Source organism: Puma concolor, chromosome A3 (assembly GCF_028749965.1).
Source record: "Puma concolor isolate L17-30 chromosome A3, mPumCon1.1.hap2, whole genome shotgun sequence".
Taxonomy (NCBI): domain Eukaryota; kingdom Metazoa; phylum Chordata; class Mammalia; order Carnivora; family Felidae; genus Puma; species Puma concolor.
The window spans coordinates 14910586-14922656 of NC_141669.1; the positions used below are offsets into that span (position 1 = coordinate 14910586).

At 43.2% G+C, this 12071-nt stretch overlaps 1 long non-coding RNA gene across 2 annotated transcripts; it reads right to left on the reverse strand.

Moving 5' to 3' along the window:
* Positions 1-3855: 3855 nt before the first annotated feature.
* Positions 3856-11417, reverse strand: LOC147582268 (uncharacterized). 2 transcript variants are annotated; one of them, XR_015248908.1, is made up of 3 exons: positions 8149-11417; positions 6857-7069; positions 3856-5440 (listed from the first exon to the last, which is right to left on the reverse strand). It is a non-coding gene; the product is annotated as an uncharacterized LOC147582268 (long non-coding RNA). The 2 variants fall into 2 exon arrangements; XR_015248907.1 differs by lacking the exon at positions 8149-11417 and adding an exon at positions 7649-8140.
* Positions 11418-12071: the final 654 nt, after the last annotated feature.

Sequence of the window (12071 nt, forward strand, 5' to 3'; positions counted from 1 at the left end):
CACAAACTATTCTTTAAGAGTAAAGTCCTATTCCTGTGTGGTTTGTGATCAGCCAAAATGTGAGCACTTCAGCACATTTTGTGCAGTGTAAAATCATTTACCATGGTATGAGTGAAGGTTGCTTTAAATAGAATGAAAGAAAATTACTATTGCAGTAAGGAAGCTGGCTAATGAGCATTTGCTTGTGGCAGAACCCTTTCAGGGATCTGGCAAACTTAGACAACTGACTGAAACCCAATATTAGGTCTACTGATTAGCTTGGATGACTCCAATCACTCAGCAAACAAGAGATGTGAGCACAGATTTTGAGTCTGTGAACTCTTGTGAAGTTAAGACAAAGATTCTAACTTTTTTCTCTTTGAAAATAAAAAGGACTTTACCACCAATTCTTAAGGAGAATTATATACTTATATATTTGGCCAATTATCTGTCTTAATAGAACATTTATAATTCATTCATTTGGACTTTAAGATTTTTCAAGTCTATTAAATTTACATAGCAAATCCCCTGATATTCATATTGATTCCACTGCTACTGATGAAATTAAAAATATTGAATGATGTGTCCTAAATCCTCAAAGGTTACTTCCAATATGGATTTAATTTTTTAAAACTCAAACACTTACTATCTGAAGACTGATTTTTTTCCCCCCATTTGAAGACAGCTCACAAAGAAAAGCTTTAACCTGGCACTTGGCAACTTCATTCTTCTGGCAATGTGATCTTCCTGCTAGAAAAAAATTAACTCGTAGTATGATTTTTGAAAATCTATGGCTTTGGGATTATTGCCTATGCAACTGGGTTGGAGGCAGAACATTCTTTCTTGGCCATTGAGCTGCATATTAATCATACAGAGTAGAGTTTATGCAAGACCAAAACATGAAGCCAAAGCCCAACACTTTTCACCAAAAAGGAGAGAAGTACATCATGGAAGACGTAACATCATATTCTGTTGCTCAAATTAAAAAAAAAAAAAAGTGTTATGTCTTTGGGGAAATTGGCAGTCACTAGCTCATCTTTTGAGGCATGGCCATCAGACAGCCCTGCATGTGCCCAGCGCATGGCACTGTGCTTCTGGCTGATTCTGTCAGCAACCCACGTCAGAGTGTTAATGAATGCAGATGGAGAAGGTTTGGCTCCTAAGAACACCATGTTAAAATTTAAATTAGTCATGTGCTTAGGCATTTTTTTCTTTTAGAATATAATAAACAGTCATGGTTTGTGGATGAGATAGTCTGATCAACTCTGCTCTGTGCTCCTCAGATTTTCTCTATTGCCCAAACACATGCTCACTGCCTGCTATAAATATGTTTTTCTCCCCATCAATAATATCTTTCCATCCTTCATTCTTTGAGGGATTTGTGCCAGTACTGGAATCAGGAATCAACTCCACTAGAAGTCCATCTCTGGCCTCCCAGATGGTAATAATGCTTCTTTTCTCCCTACTCCCCATCACATTGTACATATCCCCATTACGGTGCTTCTTGTGTTGTGCTATGATCATCCATGAGCATTTTTGTCTTCTTTTTCATTGCATGAGCCCTTCCAGGATAGCACTGTGTCATACCCACCTCTATGTCTGCAGGGCAGGCACACAGTCACTTTCTACACACTTCTGATAAAAGGATGAAGGAATAAGTGGCAATGAATGGGCATAAGAATTGCACTACTTTCTGTCTGAAGTTGACAAGAATTCCAGGAACATCTGTAATATTATCCACCTGTTAGGTCAGAAGGCAATGGACACGACTTGGCTTTCCTGTCTTGTGGACAAAGGAGCTCAGTTAGGTAAGAAATGTAAAATCTTAGAGCAGAACCTGGTATTCCCATCCCCTCAGTTGTTGTTTAACTCTTATTTTTCTAGTTTTAAAAAGTTACTGTTTTTGGTAATTTTCCAAGGAAACTTTGAATCTAATCAGAGAAACTATAAGTAGAGAGAGAAGGCAAATCTGCCCCAAAGGTCACCAGACAACTCAAGGCAATAGAGACATGTGCAGGATATTGGGGCTGTCAGTCAAGCAGCCCATGGAATGACCCTTTGAAACTCATTGCCGTCCTGACCACTCCGTAGATATCATGGGAATAGTATTAATTAAATTAGTGATCTATTTCTGAGGGGTCTAGGGAAGATAACTTTAAGATACGCTTTTCATTTAGTTTTTCTTGAAGATACAGTGCATCGTAACCAATCACTATTTCTTCTGCCATTGGCTCCTGGCAGGTTTAGAATCCAACGAGTAGCTCATCTCTTCTCTAGCAAGTGTCTCAGACTTACAATCTACACTTTTGTGGTGGTCTCATTCCTGCATAAATTTATCTTTCTATCCTTGTATTACTTTTTGCTTCTTTACCGAGTTCTGATAGATGTTATCTTATTGTTGTCTACTTTTATTAAAATTTTTTTTAATGTTTATTTTTGAGAGAGAGACAGAGTGCGAGCAGGGGAGGGGCAGAGAGAGAGGGAGACACAGAATCCAAAGCAGGCTCCAGGCTCTGAGCTGTCAGTGCAGAGCCCGACGGTGGGCTCGAATTCACAAGCTGTGAGATCATGACCGGAGCCTAAGTCAGACGCCCAACCGACTGAGCCACCCAGCGGCGCCTACTGTTATCTACTTCTGATAGATGCTATCCTGCTGGTTTGTGGTATTTTTATAAACAGCCATAAATCCTTTTCGAATTAAAGTAATGTAGTAGAAATATTACATATTTATATAAAAACAGAAGCAATAATCAAAATATTTAATAACTACTATGACATTGTCATCGACCAATCAGAAAGGTGCTATCCATTAATGAACAAAAATGTCACACTGGTGCAAGCAAGCAGAACACCATCCTTGCTGATCAACAAACTAAGCAGCATCATCTCAGGTGGAAGAGAGAGCATTTGGCTTGGATTCAAAGGACTAGGAAAAGCACTGCCAACAAGGAGAAGTACTGAAGGAAAAGTCAAACAGATTTGATTTGGAAAGCCTGGCTCTGTTAGTCACTTTCTGAGTTTCAGATTTCTCACCTGCAAAAAAGGAAAAGAATACTTGCCTGCTTCGCTGGGCTGGTAGAGAAAAGAAGATATATGAGTTTTCTGCCAAAAAAAAAAAAAAAAAATATATATATATATATATATATATATATGAACTAATGTAGAAATGTTGCACCCCAAATGATTATTTGGGCCTTTCAGCAAAATTTTTCAATGAATCACATCTCCTTCCAGTTTTTCTCATAGCAGGGAACCTTTTCACACATTAGCAATGTCTCAACTTTGGTCTTCTTGGATAATTTTACAGATTGTTACTCAAATTAGTGGATTCTGTAATGGAGCAAAGTAGATACACGAGGTGGCCAGGAGCTACAACTCTGTGCACAGACTACTCTATAGTGGCCTTGGGATTGGGCCACATGGCCACAGGAGCAACCAGAAAAAAGGAAGGGGCAGGTGAAGCCAAAATTCAAGCCAAGCATTTCAACTTCAGCCCTGAGCCAACGAGGTCATTTTCCACGTGTTCTTGGCTTCCACTAGATTAAATGTCTCCTAAATGTTGAACACACAAATCTAAGCCCATTTGATGAGCCAGCCAGGCCAGCACAATGGTACTTGCCATCCTGGCAGTGTCATCTGGAGCTGGATCTTTGCGAGCACAGCTACCAAGCCAGGGCTTGAGGTTATAATTTGTCCTTTATGTCCATGAGTTGCTTGTCCTCAGAGGGGATAACCTCCATTTCTGGGGAGCTCACTCCATCATATCTCTTAGAGGCAGAAGGGTATGGTGGTTAAAACTTTCTGACATGGACTATCTGTGTGGCTTTGTCCTTCAGTTTATTCATATATCATGTGGAAATAGTAAGAGTACCCAAGTCAGAGTGGTAGCAAATATTTAATGAGATCATTCACATAAAGCAGAGTGCTTACTGCTCACAGAATCATTCTATGTGTGTAAAGTATAATTACTATCCATGCCCCCACAAGAGAATAATATAGTTTCAAACTCATTAACACAGCAAGGCTGCTACTGATTGTTCAAGCTCATTCCCACCCTCTCACAGAAATTCGTTATTATAGCCACACCTCACATTTTTTTTTCACACCTGCTCTGCTTTAATTGCTCTGCCCCCTCTGCATGGAAAGCTGTGATACTGTAATATAATAAGAAGTGTATACTTGATCTTTGTTCCCAATTCCTGGCACAGAACTGCCAAACTCTTGGAGTTTCCTGAGTGATAGAGGAGAAAGGAACATCCTTTATTTTTCATAATATATCCCTTTCAACCATACGTGAGTTTATACTAATGGGGTGACTTGTGGAAAGCTCCAAAAGATAGAGGGATGCTTCCAGGAGAACCAGCCATGTGATTACAGGGTTGTAACTTTCAGTCCCTTCCGCAACCTCCTCAGGAAGGGGAGAGGGGCTGGAGATTTTCAATTACTGGTGGCCAATGATTTAAGCAACCATGCCTATGTAATGAATCCCCCACAAAAGCCCCAAACAACAGGGTAGAGAGAGTTTCCTGGTTAGTGAACACATTGAGGTGTTGGGAGGGTGGTGAACCCAGAGAGGGCATGGAAGCTCCATGAACCCCTTCCCACCTTGCCCTATGCTTGCTTCTCTTCCTTCTTGCTGTTCCTGAGTTGTATCCGTTTATAATAAACTGGTACACTAGTAAGTAAACTGTTTTCCCAAGTTCTGTGACCTGTTCTAGCAAATGTACCAATCCAAGGAGGAGTTGTGAGAACCCCCGTTTATGGCCAGTCAGTTAGAAGTACAGGTGACAACCCAGGCCTTGCAATTGGTTTATGAAGTGGGGGACAGTCTTGTGGACTAAGCTCTTAACCTGTGTGGTCTGTCCAGTTAGTGTAGGAATTTAAATTGTAGGACACTCAACTGGTGACTGCCGAGAACTAGAGAATTGCTCGGTGTGGAAAAACCCACACATCTGATGTCAGAAATGTTGGTGTGAATATAGAAAAAAACAATGTTGCTGTGGTTGCTGTTTAATGCCTTTACGGATTTTTATTTCTTACTACATCCTTGTAGCAACTCAAAGCCATCCCACTCAGGAAGTCTTCTCATAGATATCTCTCAGGATGAGATAAGTGTCCATTCCTTGCTATCTTGCTTTCTGCATGAAACTCAAGTCTTCTCCCACCTGGATTGTTGAGACAGAGACTACATTTTTCCATTCTGCTATCTTCCCCAGCATGACCTAACAGAAAGTTGGTGCTCAGTAAACATCGAATGAAATTGTAAATGGACAAATAAGTTTAACATATTGGGATACTTGCATTGTGTCCAGGCTTATGAGGTGTCAGCCAACATGGTATGACTTCATAGATGCAAGGAAAGTGGCCTGATGTCCTCAAGCGCCCTTCCACCAGGGGCCTCATCTCTCAGAGCTCCACTCATTCATCTATCCTTGCATAGGCACAACACTGTGCTGGATTCCTGTAGTATAAAACACAATCAGACCTGGATGCTACTCCACAAAGTCTTCCCCTGTGCTGATGGTTTTAAATCCCTATTTTGAGTTTGGACAGTGCGTGCACAGGAAGCTCTTCTCTAAATGTCCTTTATGCCTTTGGAACATGAATAAAGGATCTCAGATACATTCTGGCTGGGGCACTGAGGGAGAAATAGGGAGAACCTGAGGCCTCTGGGCATTTAGAGAGGGCCAGGGAAATGATTGTCAGGGAGGAAAGGAAAGAGCTAGAGGGGGCCAAGTCAGAATGTCTCTGCTTAAGACACATCACTGAAGGAGCTGGCCCAGGAGGAAGGCTTATTAATAATTAGTCTCAGCAGGAAAGGGATCTGAAAATAATGATGCTCTAAAAGAAAGAGTCTATCTTGGAGCTAAATAGACCATAGTTTGAATCTCATCTCTCCACTTAGTGTCTAGAAAGACCTGGGCAAACTTCATAGTCTCTGATCTTCAATTTCCTCATCTGTGCAAATGGAGATGGCCTCATGGTGTTTGTTGTGATGTTTAAATAAAATTTAGTGGGGCACCTGGGTGGCTCAGCCGGTTAAGCGTCCAACTTGGGCTCAGGTTATGATCTTGCGGTTCGTGAGTTCAAGCCCCGCGTTGGGTTCTGTGCTGACAGCTCAAAGCCTGGAGCCTGTTTCAGATTCTGTGTCTCCCTCTCTCTCTGACCCTCCCCTGTTCATGCTCTGTCTCTCTCTGTCTCAAAAATAAATTAACGTTAAAAAAAAATTTTTTTAATGATAAATAAATAAATAAATAAATAAAATTTAGTACCAAACAGCCAGTTAGATTGCATGTGCTCAATAAATGCCACTCTTTTCTCCTCTCCTACTAAGTACAAAGCAATCTCTGTGCTTTGATGTGCTTTCAATCCACATGGCTATATATCTCTTCACATACAAATCAAGAAAGCAGGTAGGGCACCTGGGTGGCTCAGTCGGTTAAGCGTCCGACTTCGCCTCAGGTCATGATCTCACACTTGGTGAGTTCGAGCCCCACATCGAGCTCTGTGCTGACGGCTCAGAGCCTGGAGCCCGCTTCGGATTCTGTGTGTCTCCATCTCTGCCCCTCCCCTGCTCACCTCTGCGTCTCTCTCTCTCTCTTTCAAAAATAAACTTAAAAAATTTCAAATCAGGAAAGCAGGGGCTGCAGGCAAAGCAGATGCTGTGCTGACTTCAGGCACGATGTGGCTAGGGCTGCTTGGGTCTACATCAGGTAAGACAGCCTAACCAGGATTCAGAAGAGACTTAGATGGATTCCCTCAAGATGAGCCCAGTCCCTCCTTAAGATAGAGCTGCTGGAAGTGCTATCCTTGTAGCTCCAGACACTAGGAGAGCTGACTGGCGGGGCAGCACCGGCCCCCTAGCTCTAGCTCTTACCTGTTGGTAGCCAGAAGCTGGTCCCACTGCTCTCCCAGAGTCTGACTGATACTGTGGGCAGGCACATAGGGTGAGAGGTGGGGTGGGGCTGTGCTTCATTCAAACATGCAACTTCAAAGTCTCTGGGGATGTCGACTGGCATGGACGAGAGTCAGGGGCAGCTGGAACTGTGGAATTTCCAGTTACAAAAGGTCCCATTCAGAGCTGCATGCCCTGTTGCACAACAAGGGAACAAGGAGACATTTGATGGCATTAAAAAGCCCTTGAGCTCAAAACAAAGGGACACAACTCTCTCTGCATTGTCTTCTGAGCTTTAGACCTGGCTTGTGTGATGGGAGGTTATAAAAACAGGTGACATCTTATCTCAGTCTGCCTTGACAGAGAGCTAGCTTCTGGACATAGACCCGGAGGCAGTGCCCTCTGACGTGGGTCCCCCCAAAGGCTCTAGCATCCATTTAATCTTGGCAGTAAAGGAGCTGGGTCAAAGACCCAGTCAGCTGGTACATAAATACGAACTCTCTGAGACTCATCTCCCTCATTCTGGTAACCAATCCATTCCCCCACTGCTTCCTACACCACTCCCATAACCATCCCTATTATACTGTCCATTTAGTCCACGAGTTCTGAAAGTGACCTGAGAGGCATAATCTCTGAAACCATGTCTAAAAACTTCCACAACAGTCCCAAATCATAGTGTCACCCTGAGCTGAAATTCATATTTAAGAGGTTACTCCAATAAGCTGTATGTGCAAGGGCATCTTATATACATAGTTTATGACTTATTCCTTATACCTGGATGAGGGAACAGAAGCTCAGAGAAGTTGTCCTCGGCCCAGTACTAGTAAGTGACAGAACTGTGGATTTTCACCCATCAGCATCATCATGACATCTGCGTCGGCCCCTCACATACAGTATTTGCCATTGTAAGAGAGTCCACCTCCCCCAGTGGTGATCATGCAATGGACAAGAGCCATGGTAGACATTGGTGGATACTGCTGGAATCTTCTGGAGTGCCTTTAAAAGAGCTTAGCACAGAGCTTTTAAAAAATTGATTCTAAAAATAATCTATTTATGCTGAGTATATATGTACACTGATCAGTATCTGATTTTGCTAATTTCTCCATGCACTAGTGACTCATATCCCATTTCTAAATTAGAAATTTCATAAATTGCTGTAAGTGTGCCCCTTCAGAAGCATAATTATAAGCAGCACAATGTATATTTTAAAGTGTGAAACACTTAAGTTTCAGGAACATGGTATCCCTGTGCAGACAGAAAAGGTAATTACTTACATGCCAACTCACGACTGGGAAAATGAGGTCACCAAAGAGACCTTAACAATGGAAATCTTGTGTTTCTGGGGCACATGTTCAGTCAGAGACATGAAATTTTAAAGAATCTTCATCTGCAGGAATGATGCCAGCTCCTCTCTCCTGCACATCCTCTCTGTGGATTAATCATCGGGCCCCCGGTAACCACAATGTGACCACTATGTGAGGCGCCTTCTTCCCTGAAACAATGAAGTTCTGTCCGTTTGTCTTTGGGAGGCATTTACAGCTCGAGGACATCGCTCTGTTTTATTTCAAGTGTTCAGCGCTGGCTTCTTGGGACATGGCTGGAAGGGGTGTTGAGCTGGATTGGGCAATAACAAATGTTCCAGTGGGACACTGAGACATTCTTACCATGGGGCACCCAGCAGGGACACATTTTGAAAGGTGAGGAAGGCAAGAGTGTGTTTCATAAAGCCCAGTGTGAACACGTTTCCCCAGTACTCTGGTGAAGCTGTGAGGGTCCTGGTCTCAAGGCCTTAGTGGGGTCTTCCTCATGAAAAGGTTATATGACAGGGAGGAACACAATTGCTAGAGCCCTGACTTTGTCTCGATAACTGGTGAGATGAAATAGTCTCTGTTCATCTGGCTGGGTAGAGCTCCGGAATGCGGTAGCTCTGCCTGAGGCGCCCCCGTGGAGTATACAGAGCAACATTGTCATTCCCAGAAGAAGGTGGCAGCCGCCTTGCACAGTAGGCTGCCCTCCCACCCCCATGCATAAAGGCAGCAACCCAGAGCTTTTAAAATAATAAACAGCTGGCCATGGGCTCCCAACACAAACTGCAGAATACCAGTACAATTCGACTTGACTGAACAGGTTTTAGACCACAACACAGGAAACCCAGAGTCCAAAGGCTTCCCACTCTACACACTGTGCTTCGGAATCCATTAGAATGATCATCTTGAAGCTTCGTGTCTGGGAGAGAATCTCTTACATAGCAGCCAAGGAGGGGGAGATTCAAAGGTCTTGAGTTAAGCCATCTTGCTTCCCGTCTTTGGGATATGCAAATGCAAAAGCCACTGGGGTTCTGAGCGTCATGTGGACATGACTCCTTCTCCCCAGGTCTGAGTGGGTCTCTCTACTTGAGTGATTTGCAGGGCATCTGGGTAGCTCAGTCAGTTGAGTGTCCCGACTTCAGCTCAGGTCATGATCTTGTGGTTCAGTTTGTGAGTTCAAGCCCCACATCAGGCTCACTGCTGTCAGTGCAGAGCCCACATCAGTTCCTCTGTCCCCCTCTCTCTATGCTCCTTCCTTGCTTGTGCTCTCTCAAAAATAAATAAAAACATCTTTAAAAAAGTAACTCTCCAACCTCCCTCCTCTAACTCAGAGCTGGACGCAGGGAAAGCACAGGCTGGGAGATGAGGAAGGACAAGATCTCAATCAAGTTCATAAAAAAGACCTCTTTAGCAACTCTGTTCTGAACTTCTAGAGTGATGTTGGTGCAAGAATGGCAGTAGTAACTCCTCTGCAGTCTGAAAAAAGTGGAAACAACCAAAGACTGGGAATCGGAGAAACTGGATTTTCTTTCTGGCTCTATTACCTGAAGATCATGTGACTTCGGATAGATTATTGACCTTTCCTGGGACTCAGTTTCCCCATCTACACCTATAAAATAAAGGTAATAACAAACTTGCCCTGGGGTCATGCCATAGTAGAAAACTAATATCAATTATGTAATTAACTACTGATTGAAGGCTTAATAGCTACCTCAAAGTTGCTATATTAACTGAGATGGTCTCTGACACTTGTCTCATAAATGATAAACATGTGCAACTTAGAAAGTCTGATAAGGAAGCCTACCTCTCCAAGAAGCCTGGAGAAAGCTTCTCAAGATGTGGGGATTCACAAAATGTGGGCTGCAGAACACTGATTCTGTGACATATTAACAGGTATTCTGTGCAGGGAAATTTTCATGGGGAAATAGGAAATTCTGAGTTAAACAAATGTAAATAGGTTTCTGTGCTGTAGATTTTTCTAGGGTGTGTTGTAAATTTGTGAGAGACATCCAAGGCCACTTTTTCCAAGTTCACCTAGTCATTGAGCGCCTTTCCACGTGGTTCTCCAGAATCTTGTCTTCTTGAGTGATATACTAAAGACCAAAGTCAGGAAAATAACTGCTTTAGACATATCCTTGCGAAGGAGTTTCCATGGAGCCCCTCCTAGGCAATAAACCTTTTGGTTTCAGTGGCTGAATATGTATTTATTTCCTTGCCAAGTATTTCACAAGACTGTGCCCACTTCAGGTTATTTCAGGCTATCAGCATGCTTTCATAATAAATTGTTTTCATCTGCAAAGTGGAAATAAATATTGGTAAAGAGAACGGAGCAGCCAGCAACTTGAGTTCCTATCTCACCAGTATCTAGATACTTCCTGGTGATGGCATATGAGCTGCACCCTTTAAACCCTGAGCAGGAGCCACATCCACAGAGGTTAAAGTGAAGGAGCTGGGTGACAGAAACAGCCCCACAACTTCCAGACTGAAGGAATGAGGTAAAGGAACCCTATTGTCTCCTAAGGGTCTGAGATACTCAAGAAGCCACCAAAGGCCCCTGCAGGAATCATGAGTATGTGCCATAGAAGAGCCTAGAAAACAAAGGACTAGCTTCTCCAAAATAACCCATATGCCTAGGTCAATCCAGTGATATCAAGAACCAGGAGCTGGTGACAGATCTCCATTCATGGTTATCTTCATGTGTATGAATAGAAACAATTAGCCCATGACGGAGTTTTGGAGCCCCTCAACGGAAACCAGACGATATCTGGCATTGGTGTTTTCTCACCATCTTAGAAAAAAAGCTTCCCTTTTGGGGAGATGAACTTGATAGTCTGGGGGTTGGGGAATATCAGAAAACTGGTCTACCACCTCAAAGAGGGGAGCTGTTTTTCCAGGTTGCTGGGACAACTCAGTGACAAGCTTAAGGAAGCCCCTTTGTGAGGAGCTTGAGGCACAAGTCCTGCCTGGGATCAGCAATTCTGAGCCTGTCTCCAGGGTCCTGTCACTCCACAGTTAACACTCCTGAATTTACAGTCTCCGCAGTCATCTTCAAACTTGCCTGGATGAGAAGGGGGGGAGAAAAGAAAAAAAGGAAAAATATTCAGAGAAAATACATTTATTAATTAATGATTGCTAAAAAGCTTCAAAATGCTGAGTTTAAAAAATATATTTTGTGTATTCATTGATGTATTCACTCAGAACCAATCAAGACTCTCCTGTGTTAGAGATTGGTGATCAAAGAATGAATGACGCTAGTTGATGCCCTTGAGGAGTCCACAGTCAGTTGGAGGAGGGGAAAAACTCAGTCTCACAGCCCACAACGTGGAATATTCCATAGAAGACACAGGGAACTGTAGGAGAACTGAGGTAAGGTTCTGAATCAAGCCGAAGGGAGGCTCTGCTATAACACATCCTCGGCTAAGGTTGAACATGACAGCAGTTGGTCAACCAAAGAAAGGGGCTGAAGAGAGAAGGTTTCCAGACCAAGGAAGCAGATAGAAGGGATGTCCTTGTCCCAGTTTTTCCTATTCCCTGCATCTGCTTTCTGTTGCTGCTATAACAAGCTACCACAAGTGTAGTAGCTTACAACAATACAGGCTCATGACTATAGAGTTCTAGAGATCAAGAGTCTGAAATGGGTCCCATGGAGCTGCAGTCAAGGTGCCCGCAGGGAGGCTCTAGGGGAGAATTCATTTCCTTAGCTCTTCAAGATTCTAGAGGATGCCCACATTCCTTGGCAGGTGACTCCCAGCCAGCAATTACATCACCCTGACCTTTACTTCCATGTTCACTTCTCTTCAAACTCTCACTCGCCTGCCTCCCTCTTCCCCTTATAAGGACTCTTTGATTGCACTGGGCAACATGGATAATCCAAGATAATCTCCCCACCT